This window comes from Podarcis melisellensis (assembly GCF_964234715.1).
Source record: "Podarcis melisellensis genome assembly, chromosome: 3".
NCBI classification, from domain to species: domain Eukaryota; kingdom Metazoa; phylum Chordata; class Lepidosauria; order Squamata; family Lacertidae; genus Podarcis; species Podarcis melisellensis.
The window spans coordinates 76,073,075-76,085,175 of NC_138530.1; the positions used below are offsets into that span (position 1 = coordinate 76,073,075).

Consider the following 12,101-nt stretch of genomic DNA (forward strand, 5'->3'; position numbering starts at 1 on the left):
TGCACTTGTTAAATTCAGGGGTTAAGAAATCCTGTCCTTTCACTTAGATACCATGTATAAAACTGGGGCTAAGGAAATCTCTTCTGGAATTTTATCATCTTACAAGGTCTTCCTTATTAACATAAAATACTGGAGTGGTAACCCCCAGCCACTCTGGAACCATTATTCATCAAATATAGTGCAGGCTTAGTGTCCTGAATCATTACTGTAATGCATAGTTAAATAGATTGTGCCAGAACACAATTTTTCTCATGGAAAAGCTAGGATGAACTTCCCAGAATGAACATCAAGTATTGGCATTCGTGGTTATGTCAATTGCTGTATATCTCCCACCCTGCCCCCCACAAAAATGCAGGAGCTTCCTGCAGCCAATCAGAAGCCACAATTTGGTTTTTGAGCATTTTGGAAGTCGAACAGCCTTCCAGAATGGATTCCGTTCGACTTCCAAGGTATGACTGTATACATAATAAATGGGTTATTTGTGTTAATTGCTTGCATAAGCCTCGCAGCAAAGGCAACTTTTCGGCAAGCATGTAAAGTTGAATATAAAAGATTCCTGCTGAAACTGGAAAATCATTCCACAAAACTGGGTCAGTGACACTGTAGGCTTGGTTCTACTTTGATGTCAAATTAGCCTTGCCAAGTCAGGGGAAAACCAACAACATTCCTACAGATGATTTCAGTGATCGATCTGGGATATAAGAGTCCAGGCAGTCCCTAAGGTATCCTGGATCTAAGTCATTCAGGACTTGAACCATGCAAGAACCTTGAACCAGGCTCGGCAGCAGATGGGCAGCAAGTGTAGATGTTTTGACAATCATGTCACATGTTGTTGACTTATCCCTGCTTAAGGTTGTAAGACGTTAAGCAATGCTTTTTCTCCTGACACGGGAACTATATTGGGTGTCAGAAAGAAGAGATGGGCAGCACTACGTGTTGGGCTGCCTGCAAGGGCTATGTCCTCAAGAAGGCCATTTCTGGCTTCCTTCTCATCATGCTGCAGTTCTTGAGGTATAAGAGATGAGAATTCTGCGGGGAAGGCTGTGGGGATTAATTTATTGAAGAAAGCAATGGTCGCTGAACACATCACAGAAGAGAAAATTACTACTTGAAGACTTATGTTTAGGTTTGTTTCATATATTCATAGAAAACAAAAGGACTGCAAGATCTGAAATTAGGTCCCCGAAGTCCTTATTTCTCCTCCAGTAAATGTTACTGAGTTATACAGCAGAGCAACAGTTCTATTGGGCTAATAAACAAAAGAGGTGATCCATTCTTTAGAATCATATTCAGATGAAACATTAACATTAAAAAATGCTCCACACACGCATGGGCACACAACGTGAAAGCACCAATATTTCGGAATAGAGCTACATGGAAGTGTTCTCAATGATACAAGGCAGCCAAGAGCCTGAAAGCTAAAAGATAAATGTTGCTGTACAAATACACAGGAGGTGTAGTGCCCATAATTAACTAATGTAAGATGCTTTTCTTAAATGTACAGCTTCATTATAATCTATTGTGGTTAAAACCAACATTATACATTCAGCAGAATGAGAAGTGGGTCTCTAATTTTATGCTAGAAATAAAACCTACAGCATTTCAACAGTACACATTTTTAGGATTTTTTTTTAATACACTGTTAAAAATAAGAATTCTATTTTCTTGTCTGAATTCAAAAATGATTGACTAGTGCACGGATATCAAGTAATAAATAAAACAGTCCTAGTGCCTCAAAGACTCTTGAAGAAAGAGAAAATTATTTTTGGATTTTCTTTCTGATCAGATATGAAATATTCTGAAACGCCACCACTATAATTTGATAAAAAGCTTGATATCTCCAAATGAAAATAGGACTCAGCACTTTCATTTTTTTTCTGTCTCTAAAGGAACCTAGGTAAACTGATTTTCAAAAAATGAAAATCTCAGGCATAAAGGTGGAAGTAATGAAGCAAGTTTAAATATGCGCTGACCTTTGAAATGAACTGCAATCCATGTTGTTTGGCCAGGATCTGGCTGTGTAGCTGTCTCCATTGATTTCCAAAGCATAAAAGACCCGGGTGTTAGAGCTGCTCTGCTCTCTGGTGGATGTTGACAGGCATTGCTGCAAAGCTGTGAACACAGGCAGAAATGGCCATATGCTCAGTGCTCTGAAATATAAAACAAAGAATCCATCAATATATATTTTTTAAAAAATGAATATATAAGATATCCCTCAAGTAATTAAGGAACAAAAGAAGAAAAGGCACACTAGCCTGGGAACTTCCTCTCTGCCCAGAACATTGGAGGCTATACACCACACCCCCTCAACAGTATTTATAGGAACTCAAACACTGAGATCCTGCTCTGTTCCAGTAACAAGAAGCCGAAAGCACCAGCCTGAAGATGACGAGTGAGACCTCGTCGAAACGTCGCCTAGACACCCCAACTTTTACACGGGAAGACACCCGAGGACACCAAAACCTGCATTCCTGTACCCGTGAAAATCTACGAAAGCAAATATATATATATATATATATATATATATATATTGCCCTTCTGCTGGAAAAGAAAGAAACAGGGGTGTAAACTTTTTCAGGTTATAAAACAGCTTCTTTTTATGGCTTTCCATGGCATCTAAATGAAAATCCAGTAATTTGGTAAATGAAAACATAATCCGATACAAGTCAATTTGAAAATAAGTCCATTGAGTTCAATGGGTCTTACTTCCAAGTAAGTAGGTATAGAATTGCCACCTAAAAGTGGCATATCCTTAGCCAGGCTTCCTCGACCTTGGCCCTCTAGATGTTTTGAGACTACAATTCCCATCATCCCTGACCACTGGTCCTGCTAGCTAGGGCTCATGGGAGTTGTAGGTCAAAAACATATGGAGGGCCAAGGTTGAGGAAGCCTGTCCTTAACTATGCAGCAATTACTTTTTTTCCTATATGTTATTGGCAGTAAAATATAACCTTGGTGTAGAGACAAGGCCCCAGTTTCTCAAGTGGTTCCTAACCAGTCAGACATTCTGCCTCACCAAGATTATTTTTCTAGACAGAAAATAGAAAGGGGGGAGCTTTCTTTCTATGCTCTCTCACCCTCAGCCCAGTTGTTTTCTGAATCTGCAGAGTAATCAGCAATGCCAGTAACGCAGGGCACTTGGGATCCCCTGCCTTAGTAAGCCTTGTCTTCTTATCTCTCCGCCGCGCCCCCCACATTGCTGCCAGCTGGTCTCCTGCCAAGGAAAGATCTTGTGAGCATGCAGGTAACAGCTGATACTTTTTGAATGGAAGTTGTACCAGAAGTGGAGGACACAACAATCTGTAGCCCATTTGGATGGTACAATGGCAGCTTTTGTTTTGGCAGAGAATCAACTTCGTTACATGTTTTGGCATACGTATGTAAACATCTATGAGACGCTAAAAATACACAGTGGTAGATACAACTTACGAATTCCAAAAAATATTTAAGCAGGTGTGCCACACACAGAGTGCCTCCTTGTACTTCATAACTCAATATGTTTTTTAAAAATGCAAGTACATAAAGTGCATATAATATGTTGCCAGAGAAAACCTATGTCTCATTTACTAGCCATAAAGTTAGTGGGAGTTGGGTCTGCGGAAAGGGTGGAGCTTTCCATAAGCGAAACTTAACAACACGCTGCTTTGCAATGGACACGTCTTGCTTTCCATAAAATGAGGGAAGTTTTTCCATGGCTATCAGATCCCAGCGGATTGGGGGAGGGATAAATAAACAGGAACAGAATCATATGGAGGAAAGTGATTCACTGTCTGCTACTCTCCTAATCAACTTTAAAGATGCAGAGCACAAATGCCCCTGGAACGATCTGTCTGCAGTTTGACAGATTTGTTATCCGGGGCACCTCTCTCATGCCTGCAATTTTGAAGCCAATTGCCTACAAAGCATTATGGGAGGTTTAGCGATTCCCCTTTTTATGCACTCCAACCTGCAATTGCTGCCATGGTAGCTATCCTTCTGAAATCTGGTTGAGTTCATGCTCTCAGAAAGGGGAACCAAGGCTGCAAATGTTATCCAGTTCCTCCCAAAAGTTAGATGCTTCCTTTTTCAAAAAATAAAAATAAAGGTGCCCAGCCCTCAAGCCCCTGGATGGATTTGTTTGCAATTTGGCAAGATTAATCCCTTTGCTATGCCTGCGTATTTCATTAATTTCTGGGAGTTATGTTTTTTTCTTTTTCTTCCTCGTAATACTGCATGATGGGAAACATAGCTGTTGTGGGCATGAAGCACAAGTAAAAGTGGACAGAGAACAGAGCAACTCAGAATAGATCAACCTGCTTCCTGAAGTCAAATGCAGATCAGAAATGACTCCTGAGGGTCAGAGTGCAGGGAGGGAGTGGAGGCCCCTTAGAGAGCTGCCCGGGAAATAAAATTATATATATATATATATATATATAAAGACTCTTTAGTGTTGTTGTTTAGTTGTTTACCGTAGTTGTGTCCGACTCTTCATGACCCCATGGACCAGAGCACGCCTTGCACTCCTGCCTTCCACTGCCTCCTGCAGTTTAGTCAAACTCATGCTGGTAGCTTTAAGAACACCATCAAACCATCTCGTCCTCTGGTTTCCCCTTCTTCTTGTGCCCTCCATCTTTCCCAACATCAGGGTCTTTTCCAGGGAGTCTTCTCTTCTCATGAGGTGGTCAAAGTATTGGAGCCTCAGCTTCACAATCTGTCCTTCCAGTGAGCACTCAGGGCTGATTTCCTTAAGAATGGATAGGTTTGATCTTCTTGCAGTCCATGGGACTCTCAAGAGTACAACTAAGTGCCTTCAAATCCTTTCCACAATAGATTTCTTAGTGCTGCTCCGTCTCCGTCTTTAGTGCACACATGCTTTATTCTTCATAAATGTAAATCAAGGTGCCTATTTTCAAGCTATACATTTTCCAGATAAGCATAGTATAAATAGATTCATATTTCTGAATATTTCTAACCAGTGGTAGTCTTGGTCTGAGGGAGTCCTGACCAAATCTGACCAACTAAAACTACATTGAGAGACAGTGTGGTGTAGTGGTTAAGAGCGGTAGTCTCGTAATCTGGGGAACCGGGTTCGCGTCTCCGCTCCTCCACATGCAGCTGTTGGGTGACCTTGGGCCAGTCACACTTCTGTGAAGTCTCTCAGCCCCACTCACCTCACAGAGTGTTTGTTGTGGGGGAGGAAGGGAAAGGAGAATGTTAGCCGCTTTGAGACTCCTTAGGGTAGTGATAAAGCGGGATATCAAATCCAAACTCTTCTTCTCTTCTTCTTCATTGTTACACACAATACTTTCAGCTTCTGCAAACATGAAAGTAACTTTAACTACCACCGTATCCTGAATTGCAACTATTTTCAACATATCCACTTTTTAGGAGATTTACTCAGACTCAAAATATGCCCAACATTACTATCATTGTTTCATACTACTTTATTCCCTCAGAGGTGGGAAATCGAAGAGCTGAATTCTGGACTCTTATGGTGGACTTTGCAGGAAACTGGTGACTTACAAATGGCAAAGGTTGCACACAGGGAAAGCAAGAATTTGTGTAAACGGTATAAAATCAAAGCAATGTCAATCCAATGCCCAAATACCACAAAAAACTCTTAGGAACCTTTTCCAATAAGTCCTAAACCCAGGCTATCTTTTCCCCAGGCTATCTTTTCCCCATTCTCCCTATATCAGGAATTAAGACGTTAATAGGAATTAAGACACTGTTAAAGGCACCACATAAAACTTGTTCCACGTTTGTAAGATCTTTTAGTGTCGCAGACTTTGGAACTCCCTGCCTGTTGACATCAGCTGGCACCTTAAAAAAAAAAGTACCAACAGATACAGTCATGGGGGGGTGGGAATCTATGCATTTTGTTAACACAGGCTTCCTCAACCTCGACCCTCCAGATGTTTTTGGCCTACAACTCCCATGATCCCTAGCTAGCGGAGCCAGTGGTCAGGGATGATGGGAATTGTAGTCTCAAAACATCTGGTGCGCCAAGGTTGAGGAAGCCTGTGTTAACAAATCCAGTTCTTGCTCCAGGAGTGTATGGGAGGTGCCTGGGAAAATGCTTGAGTGAGCTTCAGAACACTTAACGCTGATTTCTGTAGTCAAACAAGGCATAATAATACCTGGAGACAGTCCCCATCCATAATCTCTTGGAGAAATGAAGGCAACCATGATTTCAAGTAGCAAAGGTGGGCATTTTTGTCTAAAAGAAGACTGAAAAGGTTTGGTTGTTGTTTTTTTTTAAAAAGCAACTGAGACTTCGAGGAAATATTATTAAGTACTCACCTGGTTAAATTAAAGTTTTATAGCACATACATTTTATCCACATATAAACTCTCTTGACAGCAAACTAGTTATTAAAAACGGAACTACATTAATTATATTCATAAACAATTCGCCTGTCAAGCAACTTTGCTCCAAAATGTGACCTAACTAGAAGGCTTATAACAGCTTTCAGATACTAAACTCGTGACATCTTCCTTTTCCCTTCCATCCATAACCCTATTAGTTGTTTGTTCTCTCATATAAATTCAGCAGCGTAAATTTCAAGAGACTACTAAAAATATTTAGCAATATAAGTTAATAAAATGCATGTTGCTTAGTTGGCCATCTCCCTTAGCTCTTTAACAGGGCTTTACATCTTCAAAGGGTTTTGCATACATTAATTGGTTAATATGTTTTCTCCAAGATTCACAGAGTAACCAACAGATGTGCACCAGTAAAATTCTGGGTCTCCAGATACAGGTATTATACCAACTGTCAAATTATAAACATATAGTATAGACATTTCTTTATACCCAAGCGTTTCATGAAATAATTATAACTACAAATCCATGATGCACTGGGACTAAAGAGTAAGGGGAGACTGGATTAAATGACAAAGCAAGCTCCTTACAAGGATAGAAGCATGAGTTGAGATGGAGACTTGGGCTGAGGGCGATTAAATGACACACAGCATCTACAGTGTTATAGCCAAAGGAAAGTAAGTATGCAGAATGAATTTAGATACATTAAATTAAATTAAAAGTTGGAGATAGAAATCACTGAATAGACATAGATGGTTGGGTTTTAAGAAAACAAGTCAGTTTCTTAAACTGATGATTTGATCTTGGCTTCTTTCTGCTACTTACCACTCTTAGTGGGACCACACTGTAGAAAACTTATTTCCCCGTCCTGTTTTTACAGTTGGGCATAGCTTTGTCTTCGTAAACTTAGTTCGGCCACTTGTGTTATCTGTTGGCGATTTTTATTATTTTATCTATGCATATTTTGTGCTGATCTGTGTTTTACTGGAATTTTAAAATACATTATTGTTGGAGGCTTGTTTAACTTGATGTGATTGTGCAATGCTTTCTAAAAGGTGAGATATGCATTTGTTAAATAACTTAATACAAAGGTGAGAGACTAATTGCAGTTTGTCCGAGTTCTGATGTCATGCCGGCCTGCAGCTGGTCTAAACTGGAAGAAAATTCTTCCAAACTCCTCCTCACCAGTGTACCAGAGGAGGAGAGAGAAGTATGTGGGACTAAGGCTGTCTGTGGCTCACCCCGGTAATGCTAAACCATGGACCAGAAGTATGTACAAATGCAGACATCATATCCCAGAACTGTGACTATGGCCATTTTTGTGTGCAAGGATAACATGAGGCAAGAAGTAACTTCATTTGCCAAGCAGCTCTTAACTGCTGCAAAGCGTTGATATGTGCTCTTATCAGAATTCATTCTAGCAAATCCACTGATCAGCAGTGTGATGATCCTTACCCTCCACCCCAATCATTTCTTACCTTCACTGAGCTCAGCCTTCTCTCTCTGCACTTCCCCCAGACACGGTTTAGATTGAGCCTTCCAATGAGTTCTGATGTCACTTATCTGAAAGTCGGCATTAGATGCTTATTCCTCCTGTTTAATAGGAATCCCCTTTCAAACTGTTATCAGATGTTTTCTTATAAGAAAATTCAGCCATACAGCAGGTAGCACTTAACCTATTGTAGTGCCCTAATTTTAACTGAACCACTGTCCCAAGTCAATTAAGTACGTGAATATGTATATCAAGATTAAAATTACTTGCAGATAAATAATAATAGGGGGAAACTGTTGGACTGTCCTACAGTTTATTTAAAAAGTCAATCAACTTTCAAGTGCAGCCCAATAAAACTCCCTTTCACAGTGAATATTCTGCAGAAAGAATTTAAAACAGAAGCATATCTTAGAGGCAAAGGTAGGATAATCACAGTTGTATGCTACCTTCCGAGAGGATCTCATTATTTTGTGATTTAATCTCTGCCTGCAATTTGTGTGTGTATATGCTATAATCACATTTAACCTTGAGGAAAGCCAGCATCTGGTACATGTTTTCAGCAGGGAGACCTTATACTATTAAATGTGAAAAACTACGTCTGACTTTACACTTGCTGTGATGACAACAATAGCTCAAACAAATACTTATGTGCTTTTAAGCTTTCTGTTTGTGTGAATGATTTCAGATGCCAGATTATCACCTGTGTTACCTTGTTAACGTACTTCATCTTTGTGTCAGTGAAGATCATGCTGATGGAAAGGGGCAAGTTATATAAAATATTTTTCAGGCATGAATAAAAGTATTTGGAAAATAACTTGATTTTACATTCACTAGTTCCTTCATTGTTGTCTTTCCCCATTTTGACCTTCATCCACAAAGATACCTGATGAGAACATAGGAATAGCAACAACCATAATGTTTCCTGTAATTCTTGTTTGTTATATGAACAAGCATTAACAACATTTCAGGATAATTCAAGGTCATTTGTTTCTTACGCTCAGCAATACAGAATTTCTTATTATGAAGGGTAAAAAAGCTAATGAAAGCTCCGGATAGCCTCCAGCTGAGTGCTGGGTTCTGGTTCAACTTTGTGTCCATGATTAAGGGAATCAAAGGCACACACAAAAAAACCTGTGGCAACTGAAGTATTTCCACACATCAGCATAATCTTTCTCCTTGATAAGAATGCAGCCAGGCAGCAAAATGGAAGATGGCAGCCTCTTTGTTTTGGTAGGTGTAACCAGGGATGTGCAAATTGCAAACCATAATCACCAATTGATATATTAGTATAAACAAGCTTTAATAGCAACTCTACATTTTTTCCAAGTCTGCCACATACTTAATGATAATCTGTCATAATCTGCTATTGATATTTGCATGTTACATAATAGCAGGATCACTAGACCTTCAACTGAGGAGGAGACACATAATATGATGTGCTATATTTTTTTCATGGCCAGAGAAAGAAAGGGCTGCAAGGAAAAAACAGGAATGCAAAACAATCCCTGCCGGATGAGACCAAAGACAGAGACAGATTTAGTGTGGCGCAACAAGTTCTGTCACAGTGGGCACCAAGCTTACTGTAGGTAAAGGTAAAGGTACCACTGACCATTAGGTCCAGTCGTGACCGACTCTGGGGTTGCGGCGCTCATCGCGCTTTATTGGCCGAAGGAGCCTGCATACAGCTTCCAGGTCATGTGGCCAGCACGACTAAGCCGCTTCTGGCGAACCAGATCAGCGCACGGAAACGCCATTTAGCTTCCCGCCGAAGCGTTACCTATTTATCTACTTGCACTTTAACGTGCTTTTGAACTGCTAGGTTGGCAGGAGCTGGGACCAAACAACAGGAGCTCATCCCGTCGCGGGGATTCAAACCGCTGACCTTCTGCTCAGCAAGTCCTAGGCTCTGTGGTTTAACCCACAGCGCCACCCACATCCCAAGCCAAAATTATGATGCAGTGAATTGAAAAGGAAAGGGTACAAATTTTAGCCGCACACAGGGCGCCACTGAAATTTGAAAGACCAAAGTCTGCCCCTGCCAAAGGCCCATCTGTTTTCACAGTGGCCAACCACATGCCTACTCATGATCCTCAGCAACTGATATTCAGAGGTAGATTGTATCTAATAGTAGCGGCATAATGTAGTCATCATATTTGACATTCACTGATATCTTTACCCTCTGTGTGTTTGTTGAATCTCTTTTTAAATGATGTCCAAATTGGTGTAATTCCATGGCAAACTAATTCCATTCCCCAGCATTGGTGTCAGAAACCAACCAATGACTGAAACCCATGGGGCATGCCTGCCAGGCAGAGGAGAGGGCGTCACACAAATTTGCTCCACCAAAGTGTAGCAAATATTTATATGCAGAATTTACTGTTTTAAAACATTGTTTCACTGTATGATTCCCCTGTGGAGATTTAAGAAACAGATGTATTTTCCTCCAAGAGTTATGTTAGACTTAGTTTTACGATTAAGATATGCTTTAATCAATACAATTCTAACTCTAAATAAGGAGTTTTAAGATAAGCTCTGTCACTATTATAATTCAAACTCTATTTAGGCAAATTTCACTCATAGATTATAGTTTCTCCTGCATGCATATATTAGTGCAAATGAAGAAAAGACAACCTAAATGTCAGCATGCCATTGTCAATGATTCTCTCAAGTTCTCAGGCAAAGCTGTGATTTATAGCTGCAAGCTGTAGTATATCCCTTTTATTGGGGCAACATTGACCTTGACTTGTGTCCTTGGAATAAAACAGACTACTAATCAAAATCATACTAGGCTTTTAAAAATCATTATTTAGAATACTCCTAATTCATTCTGAACCATGCCAGAATTATCACTGCTTCCAAAACCAAAACCAAAAACCAAAAGTGTTGCTGGGAAATAGAAAGTTTTGCAACTGTCAGATCACCTCTTGTTTAGTTGACTAACAACACAATCCTTTGCTCTCCATACATTATTTTCCAAGGTTTGAAAAGTATTTTTTGGTGTAAGCTGTGCGCTTGATTAACTTGCACTGCCCTTCCATGTTGAGTTTTTTGAATTTTAATAGATAGCCAAGTTCATAATAATGCATAGTTGATTTGAACAGTTTTTGCGTAATAATGCATAGTTGATTTCAACAGTTTTTGTCAGATATTTGCAGAGGTTTCACATACTCATTAGTAGAATCTTTAGAAATCTACAATTAAATTAAAATAGTAGTAGTTTACCATTACTAAATGTCTTCTTCCTTGAATACATCCCAACTCATTCATTAGTAAAATCATTCAATGAGATAATCAAAGTGAATGAATGCATGGAAACAAGAACAGAAGAAAGAAAACAGTTCAATCAAGAACTCCAATTTTACATTAAAATCCATTGTCTTTAGCATCTTTAGTCATAGGGTGCATGGGGAAGCAGTTAACTGTTTAACTGCTTCAATAATCTTTTTATTAATAATTATCATCATCACACTACCATTCCATCAAAGAATTCAGGACAATGCATGTGATAAGCCCACCTCCATCCTAACTTTAAAAGAAAATTGTGAGGTAGGCTGAAAGGCAGTGTCTAAAGCCATCCAGGTGAACTTCTAGGCTCTGTTTTATGGTTTTCGTACAAACACAGACTAATCCAATTGTATCCAATAAAGTTGTCCCATTCATGTAAGGATTTCTGCTTGTGCAACCTAACCCCCCCCCACTTTCTTCTCTCCTCCCGTCCCCCTTCCAACTGTATTGGAGGTACCCTAATCCTCTGGTGCAGGGGGGGCTCAGCGGGGAGAGGAGAGGGAAGGAAAATTCAACTGCACAAGCAAAAGTCCTTGCACAAACAGGACGACTATGTTGCGAAGAACCCTATATCTTCTCAGAAATAAGTTCCATTGAATTCAGTGGGGCTTACTCCTAGTTACCTAGGGTTAGGATTGCAGCCAACTTGACTCTTTTAGGGCAAAAGGCCCTAAAAGTAAGATAGAATTAACAATGCTAAATGTGTCTGGCTACTAACAGGCTGATAAACTCCAATATCTGGGTTATTTCATCCTCTAAGTGGCTATGTGTTATATGCCAGTATGTTTGCTTGAACCCCCAAGTGAGTGCTGAAACTAACATTAAAGTACCTATCAGGTGCTGCTATATCAGCTTTTGGGTTATCATGTCCAAATCTTCATAATCAGCAATGGCCAAGTATTACAGAAAGCATTACTTAAGATGGACAGATACTGTATATGGCTTATCAACTGTTTACCAAGGGTATCCAAAACATGTCTATTTTCCTAGTATGCAAAGATGTTCTATTTGCTTTAGGGGAA

The 12,101-nt window shown here is 39.8% G+C and overlaps 1 long non-coding RNA gene across 1 annotated transcript in view; it reads right to left on the reverse strand.

Annotated features, from left to right (window-relative positions):
• The window catches only part of LOC309366174, a 358,147-nt gene that overhangs the window by 329,706 nt on the left and 16,340 nt on the right, over positions 1 to 12,101 (reverse strand). The window contains exons 2-3 of the long non-coding RNA XR_014166546.1: positions 7,781 to 7,865; positions 1,974 to 2,150 (exon numbers count right to left, since the gene is read on the reverse strand). This is a non-coding gene — a long non-coding RNA (uncharacterized lncRNA). The remainder of the gene's footprint in view (positions 1 to 1,973; positions 2,151 to 7,780; positions 7,866 to 12,101) is intronic.